The 21434-nt window shown below is 37.5% G+C and overlaps 1 protein-coding gene across 2 annotated transcripts in view; it reads right to left on the bottom strand.

Annotated features, from left to right (window-relative positions):
* C3H8orf34 (chromosome 3 C8orf34 homolog) overlaps positions 1-21434 on the bottom strand; it is a 479559-nt gene that overhangs the window by 220566 nt on the left and 237559 nt on the right. The gene's annotated exons all lie outside the window — the stretch shown is intronic.

The following is a 21434-nucleotide window of genomic DNA, read 5'->3' on the forward strand; positions in this document are numbered from 1 at the left end:
ACAGATGTATTTTATGCTAATTTCCAAAAGTAAATGTGTTCAGAGTAAGTGTTGTAATACTTAAATGTAACAGGGAAAAAATCTTAGAAAATGAAGTATTGGCAGAATCTACCCAGCTAATGAAGAGGGGAAGAAGAAGTAGGTGAGCTCACACTTCTTTCTTCCACCTTCCTTAAACTCCTCATGATCAGAGTGAAGCTTTTTCTCTTTGTCCACATATTCCTTATGTTGGACAATGGGTTTGTCCAAACAGAAAGATATGTTGCAGAATTGAAGGATGTAAGTACAATAAGAAGAGAAGCAGACAAACATATCAGACAGAGTTGGCTTCACAGATCAGGAAGAAACAATGTTCCTATCTATATTCGAAAGAGGAAGGATGAAAGTGGAAACTGATAGCAAAAATCACTGTAATAAAAATGACTGGGATATATTTATGATGAATGCAACACAAGTAATATTTATGATAACTGAACTTAGTAAATCAAGGCATAGACACAAGTTAAAAAAAATAATACTCTATCTGCTTAAACATTTAAAGTAGTGAGGCATCGAGCATTAACTCCTCTTGTTGGAAATACTAAAGCAGAAAGGAGGGAGCTAATTTTTTGAAGAAATAATGCCTAAGTTTCCTTAACTGTAATTGTGCAGATTCAAGCAATTTATCAGGGGAATATCTGAAGAATTGACACAAAGAAATGATTACCAGTTGCACCGGAGTGTGGAGAGAATGACAACAGTGTTGGAGAGTGCATTAAGTGATACACAACACACACATACACTCTCACACACGTGCACACATACACACATGTATACACATACACAGAAACAGTTGAATCCTGCCATGCATTGAATATAAACAATACAAGCAAAATGAAAAATCTTCTAAGACCACCAGCTACTCAATAAACTTCAATTCACAAGCAGTAAGGCTCTTCCCTAAACTAGCCACTTAAAGAAAAGAGAAAAATCCTAACTTTTAATTAACACTTTAATTAAAATAACTGTAAGGCTATTCAGGACATTTCACAACAACTGAAAAAAATTCTAATACTACATTACAGTGAAAGGCTTCAATTTAAAAAACTGTAGGCCACAATCTAATCAGTACAAATGTAGAATTGTACATACTACTAAAGACAAGGAAGAATGATATTCTAATAACTACTCATAGATCTATCAGCTAATAAACCCAGGGGCACCAAAAGGAACAGAATGATAAAGGCTGATGGAGAAATAAATGGAAGGAAAAGCAAATAAGTAATAATAACAAGGTGGTTGTTAATGCCGAAAGAAGTGCCTTTGAAAGGACGAAAAGTAATAAAGCATTGACACAACAGAGGGTGAAGGAAGAAAGCTCTGGGAGAAGGACAGTCACAATGGAAGCAGGAAAGCACGTGGGAGAAAAACTTTATGGGAAAACTATTTTTTGTCAACTTAAAGAATTAATGACAATTAAAAAATTAAAATGCACTTCTGTGTGTTTATATGGCAGCTATGAAGCAACAACATGTAAAGAGAGGAGAAAGAAAAAATATATAAAATTAGTGGAGAATAGAAACATTGTAACTCGAGGCACAGGATCAGGGCTAAGCACGTGCCGGCCAAGTGTGTGTTTGTTTTAAGGTAAATCCATTTTTTCAGTTATTTTATTATTATTTAAAATGGTGATCTTGACTGGGGTTTTTACACATATTATAATTTAAGAAAGTGCAATAAAGAAAAAAAAAGCAAATTCCAGCAATGGAATTCTGTGATTCTGAGCTAGCTGCTAAAGGCAGCTCTGACTTGACCAGTAAATTGTCCTCTGATCAGGGACAATTCACTCACGGCCAAGGCTCTGTAACTCTAGTCGTGTCCATCTGAGAGATGCAAGTTAACACCATGAACCTTATATATCTGTAAACTAACAGAACATGAATGGCCGCCAGTACATATATTTCAGAAATGTCATTTTTTTACAGATGATGTAAAAAGATGTTGTATCTAGTCAAAAGGACTTTAGTTAAGCCTGGATTCACTGGTGAACATGTATGTCAAGACATGATGTATAGAAAAAGATATTTTACATATGCCTGTTGTTCAATTCTTTCCCTCCCAGACACTGGAGTGCTCACGAGTTGTGGCCTGCCAGGTCCTTTATGCATTCCACTTTCCCTGTCCATTTTGCATCTCTGTGAATTAGAAAACAATTCTGAATAAGTTATCCTGAAAACTGTCCTGAAAAACTGTTCAGTTAAGGTCAGAAGAGCATGTGAACTTTGTTTAAAATGCCTAATCATGTTGAATGGTGATTTTGTATCAAAGGTGCAAAACCAAAACTGCTTTATTTTGAGTTTAATCCTATAATGGCATCGACTTTGCTGGGTTACAGGAGAGGCAAAGCACCAAAAATAGCTTTTATCGTATTAATCTTATCATACTTAGAAAAATGAGTATAGGTTGGTATATATTCTGTTATGAATGATTACACTTTGTTTATTATTTCTCGTATTTTTTGTCTTCTTGTAATAGTTAGCAGAATCACTTTGCAGGATAAGGGATCCTTGCACCCACCCAGCCCTGCCAGGGACTGTCTTGTGTGTGGAGGGTGTGACTCTAGCCTGTCTCTTCCACATCTTTGGTGCTGGGGAAATTTCCTTTGGGTGTTTTAGTGTGCTGTTCTCATCAGTACTCGCAGTCCCCCACAAAAGTTCTCCCACACTTCACATATTACTTCAGATTGTGCTAATCCACCAGCCTCCCTCAACACTACCCCAGCCATCTGGGGTTCATCTCTTAGGAAAATCTCAGAGCAGCTGCCTGGGACGGTGACTAGTCACTCTTTTCTGCCATCAGAGCCCTGCAGCCCCCTTAGTATATTCACTCAGCTTGGAGCTAGAGTCCCAGTGCCTCTCAGAAGCCTCAAGCTCCACTGTGCTTTGTATAATATTTTCAGACTTAGATCACTGGGGCCTCCCACATGAAGTTGGGTGTTTTAATGATTTCCATGTTAATGGTTTAATGTATTCAGTCCTTTGATATTGACTTTCAGAAGGGTTAAAAATTAGGACTCTTTCATCTGTCTGTCCTTTCTTCCCTCATCCTCTCCTCCAATTCCAGCAGGAATGCACTGCATCCCTGTTCCTATATAGCAAGAATTAGTTCCTTAATTAATTAGGACTTCAAGTTCTCTCTGCCTGGAGCATACAATAGAAAACCCCTGAGCTGCTTCAGAGTCTATACAACTCAGGTTAATGAAAAAGAAAGGAGACCACAAACATTTTCTTTTTCATAAAATGGTTTTTGAGAGATTTGAAAATTAGACTCCCTCGCTCCTCCCCTCCTTCCATTCTTTCATTTCTGCCTCCCTCCCTTGCTTCTCCTCCCTTTCTTCATGAGCACTGTGTGAGACTTTCAGCCTTCCTTATCCCACTTTCTACTTTTTTAAGTAGCCGTGTTATCTGAGTGTTACCCAACAAAGGATATATAAGACGACACCATAATGGAAAATCAGAAAAACTTCTTACATTCAAATGTATTTGCATTTAATTTCTCTAATTTTATTACTTATTGATCATCTATTCAATAATTGTTCTAAAACTGAATTAGAGCCTGTACTGAATTAGATACTTAGATAATGTTTCACCCACAAAAAAATGCATAGACAGTGTGAGTCTAAGGAATTAGGTATCCATGCTGATGTCACAAGTCTATAAAGGTGGCAGCTAGTTCAGAGAGAGATACGATTAATTCAAGTTAACCTCTTTAATCTCTAGTTTGGCCTGTGCTCAAATTTCCTTCAATTGGGTCATAATTTACAATACCTCTAGCAACAAATGGCACACCTTCCCTGTAAAGGGAATTCTTCTCATCTTTCAGCTATAGAATCCATCACAACCTTTCCAATCTGCCACAATAGCTCACAAGTGTCCAGAGAACTTACATGGATATCTTGCCATGGTTCCTTGCAACCTTATGTGTAAATTTAAGAACTGGGTTTGTCCCTTGGGCCATAGATGGCCCATGCTCCAGTGGCATGCTCCTATTCCTGTGTTTTTCAAAGTCACATGCATTTGGAGAAATTCTTTAGCCACAAAATGGAATTATGAAGCAAAGAGAATCTATGAAAACATGCAACTCTCCCCACCGCCACCCTGAGATGAAAGAAGTCAGTCCTGTTTCTGTTGCACATCAACCCTCCTGTGTGTTCTCATTCTAACTTACAGGCTCATTTCATGAAAGAGCTTGACTTTCCTTGGGTGTTGGGCTGATGTCAACTGATCAGAGCAGACAGCTGTCTTATGACTGTTCTCAGTAAGCTGCAAAGTAAAATGGTTTCTCTGATTTTATTATTAATTTTATCAAGTTGCCCTTACAACAAGTAGAAAGGAGAGATGGTTTAAAAGGGTTCTGATTACTAGATATAGGTTAAAGATAAGCAAGTTTGAAAATGGCAAAAATGGAACTTTCATTTGGCACAAAGTTTTTGCCAATGACAGTACAGAGCAATGAATAAAAAATCTAATCACAGCTAAGAGCAAATGCAGACTTTTTATGTAATTGAATATTTACATTTGAGATATTACCAGTGATAGAAGATGAGGTAATTAGGGACAGCATATGAAATTTATGAAATAAATATATGAACTAATGAAATATAATGAATATGAAATTATTAGTACATATATAAAATATATGTACTAATAATTTCTTTCCTCTTCCATGTAGACAGATGCATATACCAATGCAGCTAAGGCCCATGTTTCCTCTTTCCTTTCTGATCCACAAATGCAAACTGCAAATCCTCTTTGTTCCCACCCTTGATCCAGCCTGTAAAGTGGTCTCCAAGCATCCCAGATCCTATAATTCTCATCTTCCTGTCATTCCCTGAATACTCTATGTGGGTTGAACTGAGTTAGGCAAAAATAGTGCGGGGTGTTTCTCCAGTGAGCTTATAGCACGGATACTGTGGCTCCTATCGTTTACTCTTCACCAACTCTTCTTTCTTGGCTTTTTGACCTGGCGAGAGTTAGAGACCACATCATAAGGACTTCTCAACAGGCTGTGATGAGGTCCCTGCAGAGATGAGCTAAGGTCTCTTCTAACTCAAGTGTACATAAGCTTTTTTCCAAATGTACCTAAGTCTCTAGCCCCACCAAACCACCTGAAACACTGGCCATGGTCTGCTAAGAAGGCCTTAGCCAAACCATCCAGCTGTGCTCTTCCCAGATCCTGACCCACACAAACTGAAGTAATAAATGTTTATTCCTTTTTATCCTCTCAGTTTACCATAGACTGTTATGCGACACAGATAGCTGATATAATATTGCAACTTAGAGCAAAACAAAACAAGTTATCAAAGTTACTGCAGTTGGGCTGCAGTCCAACTGTCTTCTCAACATTTCACTTAATATGTCCCTTTTATCCAAGAGAGGAATCCATTTTTCACTTTACAGTGCACCAAAGTGCTGTATTCTTGATCAAAGTGTATTCACAAACCATTCCATAACATTTCTCTGAACTCTTCCAGAGGTTCCACTGTTACTTTACTCCTAACAAGCTACATTGTGGCTTCCTCTCTCATCTGTGGAACTTCTCTCCACTCAGTTATTTTCCCATTTTGCTCAATGAACTAAAATGTAAGCATCCTTAGGGCAATTGAAGTTCACTTTTCTATGCTTTCAAAATTCTGCTCTCTGCAGATGCTGATGCGAGGCCAAGAGGCCCACATGGACCTTCTGTTCTCTTGTGTCTGCCACCACCACCACCTCCACCCCACAAGCAAGCCATAGACATTAGCATTCTTCTCCCTGATTGAACTCATAGAAACCATAACATTTCCCTAAATCCAGCCTTAAGGCCTAAAATATTCCATATTTCTCTCTCTTCTCTCTGTGTAGGAACTGGACATGAATAAATTCTTTGGTCTGTCTTGATAGATTATACATTATATTGTTCCCATTTCATGTTATTTAGTAGGAAAAACATCCTACAACTAAGGGTCCAAGAAGAACCAGAACACTTTGCTGGATGATTTCCTCTGTCTATTATTAAGATTAAAACCTTATGTCCAATTGAATTTTTTCATGGCCATCCATATCCATATTTCATCTACCTTGAGTATTAAAGTTCACACTTCACCCTAAGTCTGTAGGTGAAGATTTGTATCATGTAAAACCATTTTGTATACTCACAAAACTTTTGTCTTGATAAAATTTTTGCTGTTTTAGAACTGTTCTCATGATCTTTGTGAAAGAGATCACCTCTCAGTAAATTTCGCAAACAAAGCCTCAGTTGGGATGTCTTCCTATTTGTGGCCTGCAGAGACTGAGTAATGTCCCCATGACTACACAGTAACAAGACTGTATTACAGTCAAAGGATATGCATTCTCTGTCTAACCTGATTTCCACAACTCCAGTTTAGAACAAAGAAAACCATGTTTGTAAAACAGCGAGTGAGCTGCATAACAGCAGGGATCAGGAAGAGCTGCACCTAAGTCTGTATTCCTCATGAAGTTCTTTAAGCTCATAGCAGTTCAAATCATGTTTATTGTTTTTAACATGCCAAATATTCCATTTTAAGCAGCACCAGCTAGATTTTAAACAAAAGGGAAAGAGAAAAGAGAAAAATATCAAGACCAGAGGAAGTTGTAGCCATGATTTATTTTAAGAACTATGCTCTAAACAGTGTCTTTCTTTGCAGAGTTCCATACAACTTTGTCCAGTAGAACACTGCACCTGCCAGGCGTGCGCCCTTGATCCCATCTGTGGTTACACTTAATGAGTTTCAGTTGTTCTCTTAGTCATGCATTAGTTTTCCTATGTACTTAGTACTTAAGAGAAGGGGTGTGGAAGAAATAGACATACGTGGTTTTAAATACTCTTAATATACCCGTGGGCATGTGAGTTTACATAAATATGGGCAGGATTTCCTGAGAGCGATATCCATCTTCATTGTTGGGACAAAACGGTTGAGACAGTTGCCCTCCTGAGGAGAGTGGATACACACCAATATGGAGTGCTTTCTCGTTTCTTCTTATTTCCATTCAGTGTTTAATCAGGATCCTCCCAACAATTTTTTTCTCTAAACTCAGATTGAGGAGAAGACTTTACAATAGTCCAAAATGATTTCTTGAAACAACATGGAAATCAATTAAGGATCAATCATTTTGTGAAATATGGATCTGAGCCCTGAAATGCACTTAAGGAAAAAAAAATGCTATTGAATAACAAAACAAAAAATGTTTAAGAAATTATAATCCATGAATCTAGTAAGAGAAAACATCCTGAATATTTGACATCAGAGATTTTCAAGCTATTTTTCCATGTTAAAAATACTATATGACAGGTAATATATGTAGATATTGTGTTAAATAACATACCATAACACTTTTAATCACAGTTGAAAACTATGTAGATATCTGGATGAGTACTGGTGTGGTGCCTATTCTTGGTTGTTAACTTGACTAAATCTGGAATTAACTAAAAACCAAGCAGCTAGGTATACCAGTGAAGAATTTTTATTTAATTAAAACAATTATTTGAAGTTGGAGGACTCACTTCTAACCTAGATCTCTTGAGGAAAAAAGATCCACCTTTAATCTGAGGCACACCTTCTGCTGGCAGCATATATAAAGGACATGGAAGAGAATGATTTTTCTCTTTGTCATCTTGTTTTCACTGCCTCTTATTCTCACTGGAAAATCCATTCCTTCACTAGCATTAAAGCCTACTTCTTTATGATCCAGCATATAGTGAAGAACAGGTGAGATATCCAGACCTGTAGACTGAAGAACTACTGGGCTCTTGAACATTGGTAGACAGTCATTGTTAAATTAACTGGAACACAGCCTCAAAGCCATTCTAATAATAACCCCCATATGATAATAACCTATATAATATGTATATATGGGTTGTTATTATTTACTTATATATGCATATGCCTATATGTGTATGTATATATAAATATATATGTGGGTATGGTATATGTATACATATATTCACATATACATGTATAACTTATAATTATTTATAATATATATTAATTCTATAGTTTCTGTTTCTCTAGCAAACCTTAAATAGTTCAGTGGGGTTGGTCAAGAAGAAGGCAAGATGTTAGACACCATTCTCAGGGTATTCATGCTATCTTTTCTTCTTCTGAATGCAAATTCAGATGAAAGTGAAATAATAAAATAATACTGGTTTAGAAAATGTTGTCCTTGTTCTAACTTGAGAAACAGCATCCATCCTGATTTTTGTACTTTACATATTAGTAATTACAAATTGAACAAGCTTTCACAGATGACAACAATAAACATTATTGATTTATTCCCTTGGGAAGAACTATCTTCAAGCATGATATGTTGGCTTTAAAAGGAATGGCATTAGTATATTCACAATGGCACACACCATAGTGGGCATTTAAGAAGGAGTAAAAATATAACATTGGTCACCCTTCTGAGAGCTGTTCTTTATAAATACCCTTTCTCTCCATTGGAAACTGTAAAGAAAAATGATAGCCATGTGATTGAGATATCAAATGTTTAACCAGTTTCTTTTATATGTATAGGACTTATACTTGTGCTACCCTTCAGGGAATGTCTGAAAGTGCAAGAAGACACATAATTTACAGAGAAGTAATGTGCTTACCTAAAACATTATAAGAATAGGCTCCAAGGGATCAAGGTCAATGGTGATGTCCCAGCCAAAGGCTGGGGTAAAACTGCCCAGGATGATAAGACCATGCTTGGCCGACACAACCATCCTGCTCCCTGATCCCCTTCTTCTTTATCTCTGTAAAAGCCCTTTCATTTACTGAGGTCTCAGACAAGGCTATTTTAGGAGATGAAAGTCCCCTGCCACCTTCTCAGGATGTTAGCCTCTGAATAAATATAATTTTCTCTCCAACAATCATCATTTTCCACATAATGGCTTTCAAGAACTCAAGAAATTAGTTAAGTTTAGAGTTAAGAGTAAAAGATAACTTCAGAATAAGAAAGAACAAGTTAAATATTACAAGTAATATGAAGTTTGCCAAATTAATTACATCTAACCTTTTTCTTTGAAGTAGAGAAATATAATTGAAGAGTTACCATAAATGTTGTATTATGTAATTTAAATAGAATCCATTTCAGGTTCGCATCTCTCACATCTGTGTGTTCTACATTGTGGATTCAACCAACTGTTGAATAAAAATATTGGGGGCAATTATACCAATTCCAAGATTTTTTTAGTTTTATTATTAATCCTAACATATACAATATAACAACTATTGATTGTGTTTATATTGTATTAGTATAAGTAATCTGGGATGGTTTAAAGTGAACAGAAGATATCCATAGTCTATGTCCAAACATTTCATAACTTTATGTACAGGACTCTGGCTTCTGTGGCACTTTCATGTCCATGGGATTACTACAGCCTGTGGACAATGAGAGACAATTATTCTCTCCCTGAGAGACACACCTTTTTTTTCTGACAGCTGACTGTTGCATACCTCTCTTATAGGATATGATAACATATAACACCAAAGTATGACTGTAGAAGACTAGGTCATGAAGCCCCAAATTCTACTTGTAAATCTTTCTACCTCCTTTCTGATTTCTGCAAAGAGCAGACATAAATCCCTAAAGAGTTACCAAGAGAAATTACCGACTTCAACTTTTGTACCAAACCTCACTCTCCTTCACCGTGATTGCCTGGTCACTCCTGCACCCTTGCACCCTCTGTACCCCTTGTTGAGGAAGGTGTTAAAGAAGGCAGAGTTCTAGGACACTCATGACTTCTACTAATTTCTCTGCTTGCTTCTCATACAAGAGATATACATGCAAAATGTGTTTATATTTTTTGTCATTATTGTCATATGCATTTTCTTGGAAGGATTACACCAATGACATATAATGATCGAGAGAAATTATTTTGTCTTCACCTTTTCTTCTGAGCATCAATTATTTAATCATTTTTTTATGTTTGTGATTTTAAAAAAAAATCATAGGAACTGGAAGACTGAGAAGTGTTGTGCTGAGAATCTCTTGTAGATGGCTAGATGAAATTTGTTCTGCTCGGTACAGATACTGGCAAGGAATTAGAAGATAAGAATTATGAACAGGGTGCCCATTGGAAGTAGGCAGAGCCCTTAGGAAGGTAAACTCTTAGAATAGGTGTCTTTGCAGCTGTTTACAATGAGATAGATACCATGTTGGCAACTGCAGAAGACCAAAATATATAGATTTAGAAGGTTGTCTTGGTCTCAGTGTGCCTTCTATTGCTGTGAAGCAATACCATGACCATAACACTTAAATAATTTAATTTAGGTGTTTTCTTACACTTTCAGAGGGGGAGTCCATGGCCATTGTTGAAAGGAGTGGATCAGCAAGCAGGTAGGCATCTTATCTGTGTCTTGAGTTCTGACTTGGTGATATATAAAAATCTTAGTCTTGAATGGGAGCAGCACTTTCAGGGAGTCTGAAGTCCAGTGGTGTACGCAGAATCTGAAACTGCTTCTACTCCTCTTTCTTTGTAGCCCTTGTGCTAGTTTGGGGAACTCAGAATATATTACCCATAAACATGACATTTGGGGAAACAGCAAATGCAGAAAGGTTACTGCCAGTTTCCTTTCACTCATTTCCCTTGAAGCAAATCATAAAGCCTGGGAAAGATTTTCTAACTTTTCCATGAACCACAAGAGTGTCTGCTATCCAGAGTGAAGTTAGAACACAGAGACCAATCTGGATAAATGGGCCTTGTTCAGTGTGGTGACTTATGTTGAGTATCAACTTGACAGGATCTAGAATCAGCTAGAAAGGGAGCCCCTGGGAATGCCTCTGAGGGGTACTCTTAAGTGGATGAGCTAAGATAGGAAGATAAACCCCAATGTGGGTAGCAACATTCCATGGGTTGAATCTAGACTGAATAAAAAGAATGTAAAGAACTGAGTAATAGCATGCACCCCTCTCTGCTTCCTGAATGCAGAGACACTGTGACCAGGACCAGGCTTCTGGCTCCAGCACAACTCTACAGGATGGACCGTACTCCTGAAATGGAAGCCAAACCTTTTATCCATCATGTTGCTTTTGTCAAGGTCTTTAATGGCAGTAACAAGGACCAGATATAAGAAACCATTTCCTGTTTGTTCTCATCAGGCTATGCTTTTTGCTCTACCACACTTCTCCACAGAGACCCGGTTCTTCATCAGTGCTCACATAAGAAATATAAAGGCTTACTATTTTCGTGAGGTTTTCCTTTCCTTGTGAACACTCCCAAGTCATATAAACCATATTAGGGAGACCAGTGTGCAGGTTAAGTTTTGTCAGATTTTCTCTCGAATGCAGCCAGTCTCTTAGAAGATTGAGGACAAAAGTTCTTTCCTTCTCCACTTAATTCTCTGTATTAAATCACTCTGAACTTTGAATAGCTAGGTAATTTTTTTACACTTAATTTAACAAATGAGATTTTGAACATATTCTACACTTTGACAATTTAAAATAGAAAGCTTTTTCTTGTTGTTGTTAATTTTATTTTAAGAAAGTTAAAATCTAGGGAGTAGGCAATTCAATCAGAAAAAAAACCCATATTGGGGTTCATTTATTTGTAAGAAAAATTATCTCTGCAAAATATTATAACTTATATAAACTGAATAAGTGATTCAAATGACATAATTCTTATTTACTCAGAAGTAGCTAACAGTATCTTCTTATGATTTATTAGTGATAAGTAGTGATTCATACGGGAAGGTACGAGTGAACAATGAAAATTCCCCACCACTTAATATGTGTTGACCCATGTCTGCTTCTTCAGGTCAGTATTAAAACTACCATACACTTGCCATGTAATTCAACCTGGTTAGACACCAAAATATTATGTAACAATTGTATCATTGGTGTTTAAAATTTCCCAGATTTCCATGACTTTCAACAAGATAATTATTTAAAAATTCTTACTAAATACAGCTATTACATGTTAAACATAATGTAATCAATCAACTATGAAGAGTATCTTACTTTTCTGCTGCCATGAAAAGACAGCATGTAAAGCAAATTGTAAAAGAAAGTACTTACTTTGGGGGCTTGCTTACAGTTTTAGAGGGCGAGGGCATAGCTATCACAACAGGGAACAGTGCAGAAGGATATCTTTGTGCTGGAGGTGGTGAAAGCAAGAGAGACTGAGCTCAGAAGACCCCAGCCTCTAGTGACACACCTCCTCCAACAGGGCCACTCTTCCTAATCCTTCCCAAATAGCTCCACCAACTGGGGACAAAGCATCTAAGCATTTGAGCCTGTGGGACCATTCTCATTCGAACCCCCCACACAGGGGTGGCAACACTTCAAATCTCTGCTGGTCTTCTAGCCTCACTTCTTTCTCCTCATTTCCTCCCATTTCTCCTCTTTTTAAAAATATTTTGAAAGAATATTGAAAGAGCTTTAGCTAGACAAGGTGGTATATGCACAAAATTCCATCACTTTGGATATGGAAACAGAGGAACAGGAGCCAAACACCAACCTTCACTATGTAGCAAGTTGAAAGCCAGCCTGAGCTATATGAAAGCCTTTGTCCCTATAAATAAAATGTAGGCCTTTAGTGACCGCTGCCAACTCTGCCATCTGTTCTTTGAAAACTCTTGTTATGTAGTCTTCTTCTAGCTTGTATGCAAACTCCTATCAAACAGCAACTTGTGAAATACTGAGTGACCGTAAGGGCTTTTCCATTCTCACAATCTCCTTACAGTTTCTCCCTCCTGCCTGGGGTCAAGGCTAGGCCAAGTTCCATTCTCCACCCACAGGAACATGAACATTCTTGAGTAAAAAATTCTCAGAAAAACCACAGAATGTAGTCACCTGACCCTCTGGAAAGTCCTAGATAGATCTCAACTGTGTGTTATGATCTGCCCATGCCTGCTAGCCAATAGATTTAAATGTCAATATGCTTAGCCAATAAGTTTGAACTGTAACCTTGCTGCTGTAACTTGTGTCCCTAAAAGTATAAAAACTGCTTGTAATAGGCACTCAGGGTTACCTTCTAGTCACTCACCGTGAGGTACTAATTGAAGGTCAACCCCAATGCGCTGGAAAATAAACCTCTTGCTTTTGTATTGATTTGCATCTCGGTGTCTCACTCTGGTGTGTCTCCAAGTATGTGCCACTGACAGAGTCAAAGTCTTACAATACTTAATCCTAGATTTCTCTAAAAGTAAATAATATAAACAGTCCAAGCTTCATTGGCTTCAACAGAATATAATTCACAGACTTTGCCTGAATCTTGTGTGATAGGCTGAGAGCGCATCCTGGGCAGTACATGGGAATTAAGGAAATGAAAACTGCCATGCTCACTTGGTGGCAGCTGGGAACTCCAAGGTGTGGGATAGGAACCTGGAAGCCTCTCCATCATGTGCTTGCCATTTCCTGGGACTAACTAATAGAATCAGCCCTTAGAAGTCCCCCCACCACCATGCCCTGGCCTTCAACCAGCGGCAGAAAGGGGACCAGTGAGTATGTTAGCAAGCTAGATGCTTCTGCTGCTATGCAGAGCACTCTATAGACACAAGTTGGAAAATGCTTGGTTTCATTAAAATAAATGAAATAAAGAAATTTTGCTTCCAACCCACCCTTATCAGAGTCAGATAAACACTTCAGACTAACCTTGAAGGTGAGAGAAGCCAGATCAGCATCCAAAGATCAGTTATTGGGTAGAGAGACACAAAGCCAGAAGGGACATATGTAAAGAAGTATCAGGTCCCATTCATTGTTTCTATTTCTGGTTTCAAGGATGGAACTTTTGGTGAAATCAGTTTTAAATTTAAGTCCCATGAAACTTTTGCTATTATCTGCTCCCCCAACATTTGTTAATTGATCCTTGCAGTCTCCATCTCCTCATTCACCAAAGAAAACCTATTCTGTTACCAGAGAACAGCTGGGCGGCAGTCTCGGTTATGGCAACAATACTAAAGTGGAGAGAAGAACTCAGGGTTAGCAGTCAGAACCCAAAGCAGCAGCCATTTGCATATGTTAACCTGTAATGATCATTTGACATTGAGGAAATTTGTTTTTTATGCAACTTTGGAAGCTGCCCTGTGTTTTAATGAGGTGAGCATCATCTGTGAACATCTGAGTTTTCTGAAACTTTGGTTTCAGAAGCCTTTGGTATTTTCATGTCAAGTCATTGAGACTTGAGATGGACACAGCCCCAAGAGGAAAGCAAAGGTGTACATTCAGCAGCCAGCAGCTATGGTCATTTGTTTAATTTTAGCAGCTCCAAGAAAGGTCTTTCCCCATAATTAGAAAAGCAATAAATCAAATTTAGATTACACATGCAATTGTGGTGAATTTACATGTACCATATCATTCAAGTATCAATAAAAGGGAAAAGCCTACTAATAAGATAAATGCTTCAGACTTGATCTATTTGTATCAATGACAATCTCTCTTTCTGTCTGTCTCTCTGCCTCTGTCTCTGTCTCTCTCTCCCTTCCTCCCTCCATCCCTCCTACGTCTTACTTATAAGTTAAGTTAATAAGGAAAGCTGGCTGTACTGGTTTGCTCTAAACCTTATTAGAACTATCACACCATGTCAACCTTCTGATTTCAATGACTCAACATCTGTCAGGAGAACACTGGCAGTAGTTTGTGTTTCCTGTCTGCCAATCATTTGAGGAATATCTATTCTCAAACAGACATAAGGAAGAGCTTGATTGGAGTCCCGATGCTTCCCTTACCAGGCTCCTTATAACTCTCATGAAGGCAGGACAGCAGAGAGCCTATCTCCACATTGTAAACAATGTTCTACCATTTACAAGATTTCAAAGTGTTTGATTTTGTGTCCTAAATATTCTTTACATTTTTGTCTCAAGTAAGATTTAAAATCAGAATAACTTATCAAGTGAGTTTAAGCCTTTCTCCTTACTCTGAGCTCCCAGCCTTTACTCCTTCCATTTGCTTTCACTTCTAAAGTTAGTTTTAAGCTGATTATAGATGCAATCTCTCTGTGACCATGCTGGGAAACAAAACAGGACACACACCGAAGTCTATAGACAGTGGTGGCCATTGCTTACACTCTTGACCTCACAGATGTTTACATTGCAGCCTGTTTTCTTCTATATTTATATGCTAATATGCTCTCTAAACTTCACACAAAGTTAAATAAAAACGTTTTCAGAAATCTTTTATTTTTAATTATTCATTTTGCATAAGGGTTATTGTGTGGCACTTTTGATTTACAATGCAGGTTTCCATTTTAACAGCCTGCATCAATGTTTCCCTCTGTGCGACTTCCTGCAAGTGTTTGAAAACTGCAAAGCAAAAGCATTAGCACCCTCTGGTGGTCAAATGAACTTATAGCACAAAGTAGTATCAGTCAATTGGTCCGTGTTCTCTTTCATGTCATTTTTAACAGTGCAAGACTATTTTAAAGTCAATTCATAACATGCATTTTAAAAGACATTTTCATTATTTGCATATGTGAGTGACTCAAAATGTACAGAGTAATACACAAATTTAAAGAGAAATTTAATACTTTGTCACACTCTTACAGAACTCTGCTCTTTACAGTATTAGCATATGTTTAAATTAACCTAATTATTTATAATTATTCCTGTCTTTATTATTATGGCTTCTTAAATTGGGTTATGTCTGTGCAAATCAAGTTGGTCTGGTACTCACTATGTAGCCCAGGCTGTCCTAGAAGTTATAACCTGCTGCAACCACTTTTTGAACAGACACAAACCACTACACCTAGCTTCGAGTTAACTCTTGAAATTAGATATTCAATTTTATTTTTGTGTACTGTAAAAATTAGCTGTGGTTTTATTAAATTGAAAATGATGATTTAAGAAGTGTGTATGCGGCCTCAGAGTCTATGCCGGAGGCTGCTGATACTGGCAGATCTGAGGAGGAGACTGAGAGTAAGCACCATTTACTACAGAGAGTATTTAAATTTTTACATAAAGCAGTTGAGGCATTTTTAAATATTTCATACGGCTACTTAAACAGTAAAAAAGACATTTTAGTTTAGAAATTAATTACACTTTTCTGAAATAAGGTTTTATTGTGTTGTTCAGAATAGCCTGAAACACAGGGTTGTCCTGTCAGTGCCTCCTGCAAGATGGGATTGCATACAGTCTATGCACCATTCCTGGCAAATAATTGTATTTTTTAAAAAAGAAATGCCTTAAGAAGTGAATATATATATATATATGTATATATATACATATATATATATATATAAAATCTTTAAATGTTTCTAATTTGATATATATTTTTACAGCAATTTTACTTGAATGACAAACCAGTTAGAAGAATGCATTTTGACCACAGGGCTCTTTTCAGCCCCACTTATCAAGGGAGCTGTGTGTTTAGCACAGTAGCAGGTATGCAGTCATCTCTTTAAGCATTAGTTTACTTAGCTATTTGCATTCAGTACAACATTTGAGCAGAGCTTTCAGCCATTATAGAGTTTCTCAGAACTTTAGGAAAATAATGGTGACTAAGAAAGGCCAGGTAGGAAGGCCTCCTTCCTCTGCTAGTGATGGGACTTGTCCTGTAAAATGAGAGGCTGAACAATTTATGTGTTGTATGTTTGGACATACATGCCACTATGCCTTTGTGCAGGGAAGACAAAAACCAGCAGGATTGTTTCTCTCCTTTGCCCTTTTGCAGTCCAGGAATCAAACTCAGGCCGTCAGGATTGGTGGCGGGTGCCTTTATCCACCGAAAAATGCAACCAGCCGTTACATGAACATTTTAAAGAATCTTAGTTCCAACAATTTTCATTCCTAAATTTGTAGCATATTTAGCAAAAACCAAACAAACCCTTGAGTGTTAAATTATATATATATATATATATATATATGCATATAATAAAATTATTATTTACCATACTACCTGAGGACCCAGCTATACCACTCCAACATGTAATAAGGACACATGCTTCACTATGTTCATAGCAACCTTATTTATAACAGCCAGAAACAGGAAAGAACCCAGATGTCCCTCAACAGAGGAATGGATACAGAAAATATGGTACATTTACACAATGGATTACTACTCAGCTATTGAAAACAATGAATTCATAAAATTCTTAGGCAAATAGATGGAATTAGAAAATATCCTGAGTGAGGTAACCCAATCACAAAAGAACACACACGGTATGCACTCTCTGATAAGTGGATATTAGCCCAGAAGCTCAGAAAACCAAGATATAATTCACAGACCAAATGAAGGTCAGGAAGAAGGAAGACCAAAGTGTGTGTACTTTGGTACTTCTTAGAAGGGGGGTCAAAATACCCATGGGAAGAAATACAGAGAAAAAGTATAGAGCAGAGACTGAAGGAAAGGCCATTCACAGACTACCCCACCTGGGGATCCATCCCATATACAGACCGTATTGTGGATGCCAACAAGTGCTTGCTGACAGGAGCTTAATATAGCCATCTCCTGAGAGGCTCTGCCAGTACCTGACAAATACAGAGTCAGAGGCTCTCAGCCAATCATTGAACTGAGCACAGGATCCCCAATGGAGGAGCTAGAGAAAGGACCCAAGGAGCTGAAGAAGTTTGTAGCCCCATAGGAGGAATACTAATATGAACCAACCAGTACCCTCAGAGCTCCCAGGGACTTAATCACCAACCAAAGAGTATACATGGAGGGAACCAGGGCTCCAGACGCATATGTAGCAGAGGATGGCCTTGTTGGACATCAATGAAAGGAGAAGTCCTTGAACCTGTGAAAGCTCATCCCCCTAGTGTAGGGGAATAACAGGACAGGGAAGGAATGGGTGGGTTAGTGAGCAGAAAGAGAGGGGGGATGGGATAGGGGATTCTCGAAGGGGAAATGAGAAAAGGGATAACATTTAAAAAGTAAATAAAGAAAATATTTATAAAAATAAATAAATAAATAAAATATCCAATAAAAATAGAAAAATAAAAAAAATAAAAAAAAAGAAATATACTGGTCATGAGAACAGAGGTTTGTGGATTACTTTTCTTTAGTTGTTACCCAATTTAAAACAGCATTCCGTAGGTTGAACACTGTAAGTTTCCCTGATATTAATACAAAAAATGTGTTTCATAATCAGCATTATTAAAATATCTGTCGTGTAGTTCCGGAAAAATAAATAAATAAAATTATTTATTTTATTTATAAGTAAACTATTATTTTATTTTATTTTATTTTTTAATTAGATATATTCTTTATTTACATTTCAAATAATTTCCCCTTTCCTGGATCTTCCCTTCCAGAAAGTCCCATAAGCCCTCTTCCCTGCCCCTGCTCCCCAATCAACCCCCTCCCACTTGCCTGTCCTGCTATTCCCCTACACTGATGCAATAAACAAACTATTTTTATTTTTAAAGGTTTTGTATTTCTTTTAAAATATGCCAACATGGTTATAATATTATTGTAATAATAACTATTTCTTGAGAAAGTAGATGATGTAAAAACTGTATGTATGTGCTTATATATCAATATAAAAATATTACTTAATAAGCACTACTAGGTGGCATAATATCTTGAATAACAGTATACAAATAAAAGTAATTAGAAAATTTAAGAGATGATAAATATATAAATGACACAATTTTTTATTAGAATGTAGAAGAGAAAAATACCTATTAGCATTGTGTCTGTCTGGTCCACCACACCCAAAGGAAGCATTCATTGTCCTTCAAGAATTTCAAATGCAAAACCAAAGTGGAAAGAGTTTAATAACAGACTTCAGAACTATGAATGTATAAAACAGAATTAAGTCCCCACAAAATGACAGAACTCTAGCACTTCAAAGCATGTAGACCCCTAAAGGTCAGGACAAGTGGAAAGTTGTACTTACATTGGTCACATGGGACTCAACAGGAAGACCACCATTGGGTGCTGTTTCTAGCAGGGCTAAGTGTGTCAGTCTCAACACAGAATTGTGTTGTCTTTCCATAGCAGCTCTTGAACTCAATCACATGCCTCTATTTTGACAAAAGTATCTGTTTCCTACTTTAATGGTTTCATACGAGAGATGCGAGACTCCATCTCTCATGCCCAATGCACAGCAATATAGCCAACAGTGTGGATGGTGCTGGAACTACAAGCAGGCAGAAGCATCCCAAGAGCTTGAGGAAAGGACAGCTTGAGTGACTATAGTGAGAATTCGCAGTATAGAGGGCGGAACATCTGCCTGACAGGAAGAGTGGATGGAGACCAACTCCTATACATCACTTTTAGCTGTAGATATTTATTTAATGCTGACTTAGATGGATATGCCACTTTGTTGGCATGTTAATATGATTATCAAGAACAAGAATGTATCATGTTATCTGTCTATAGGCGTATATTTATACATGAACGATTATAAATTCATGACACTGTTGTTGCTTCTCTTCTAGTAATATTTCCAATTCACAATGGTGTGTTTTCCTTCATTTTTAGACATTAGAGGTATAAGCTAATATACACAGGCCATATTGAGTTTAGATTTTATATAAACTTATTATTCTATTTAAAATAGCTTCCAGCTGCCAAGCTAATAAATATTAAAATTTCTATACACAAGAAAGTAAAGAATTTGCCCTCTATTTGCTTGATTGAAACTCTTAACAAGAACAGAAAAATCTTCCAGTGTTGGCTCATTTGGAATGTATTCTACTTTTGAATAAATTACCACTGCTGCTAGGTTTTAAGAAGTAAAATGATGAAATCTGGCAGTAGGGTGCAGCTCAGGGATAAAATATTTGCCTAGTATTTGTGAGGCCTGGATTTGATCCTTAGTACTAGGGAAAGAAATTAAAACATGTACTCAAAATGGAGTAGAATTGCAAATCAGATCTCCCAGTAGGGAGAATGGTAGCTCTCATGCATGTGTTCTGAGTTTATGTGAAATAAGAGACAAACGCATGTGTTAAGTTCTTGCATGCAAGACAAAACAGTAATGTGTGTGCTGTTACTGTGACTTGTACTGCTAGGATTCTGATTCACTGATCACAGTCTTCACAATGGATCTTCATATAGATATACACATACATGTACACATACACACATACACACACACACACACACACACACACATATCCAAAGTAAGTTTTGTTTTGATGCATAGTTTCAAAGGTTTCAGGACATACTTGGTTAGCTTTATTACTTTTGTGGGGCTGTACAAAAACCAGAATCTCACATCAGGGAGCACATGGTAGAGAAAACCTAGGAGCGGCTGGGGAAAAAAAAGAGAGGCAAGGCCAGGGTACCAACATCTCCATGCAAGCTATGTTCTGACGACTTTCAACTCCTTTGGCTAGGCTTGGTCCCTAAATGCTCCACTACCAACCAATAGCGCCATCAGCTGGGGGCAATGCCTCAGTGTGCAAGCATTTGAGGGGCAGTGGAGCTCTAACTTATAGTCTGCAGGAAACATAATCTGTCCTCAAAAATTTAAAGCATAATAAATTGCAAAAGGGGGGGTCTTTAATGCCTGTCAGAGTAAGGAATAAACAGAGGGACTGTCTTAATTTGAAAAATTGTATTATATTCTTCTTCTATTTTGTAATCCAAATGACATGCATGATCGATCTGTCAGGCAGGTGAGTCATTTCTGATGGAAGAATGAGAGAATGTTTGTCATGGGGGAAGATAAGGAGCTACAGTCACATTTCTCTTAGTTTACCACGACCCACTTTTCACTACTTTGCTATTACCTTTGATAAAGATAGATACATTCTTGACTTGATAGTGAAAATGTGGAAATAGCTATGGGAAAATTGAATTAACATTTTAAAAACATTATAAACTCTGGTTAACAACTCACAATGCACATTAAGGAGAATATCAGCTTACTAAATGCCAATGGCATTAACTAAAATATAACTCAGCGGTCAAATAAGCCTGAGGAATTACTGGAAAATGACATTTAATTTGATTTAGTAACTGTAGACCTTCTCAAAGCTTTTAATCACCTAATGTTTATTGACAACCTGCTAGACAGTAATATAATATTAAGGGTTTAAAAATCCTTGTTTCATTACAGGCTTCTGTTCCCCTTAAGAAACATCACAGCTCTCTGGTTGGGTTGTGTGACTGCTGTCTGGGTGGGTTGTGTGCCTGCTGTCTGGGTGGGTTGTGTGCCTGCTGTCTGGGTTCTGAATGCATACAGCTCTGCATAACTGCAATGTGATGACTGCCTATTAAAGCAGTTATGCATGAGCTGTATAACTGTCTCCAGTTATGCAGAGCTGTATGCATTCAGAACCCAGACAGCGGGCATACAACCCACCCAGACAGCAGTCACACAACCCAACCAGAGAGCAAGGATACAACCCACCAGACAGCAGGGATACAACCCACCAGATAGCAGGCATACAACCCAACCAGAGAGCCAGCATACAACACACCCAGACTGCAGGCATACAACCCACCAGACAGCAGGGATACAATGCACCCAGACAGCAGGCATAAAATACAACCAGAGAGCAGGGATACCACTTAACCTATTGT

The sequence above is a fragment of the Apodemus sylvaticus genome, chromosome 3, assembly GCF_947179515.1.
Source record: "Apodemus sylvaticus chromosome 3, mApoSyl1.1, whole genome shotgun sequence".
NCBI lineage: Eukaryota > Metazoa > Chordata > Mammalia > Rodentia > Muridae > Apodemus > Apodemus sylvaticus.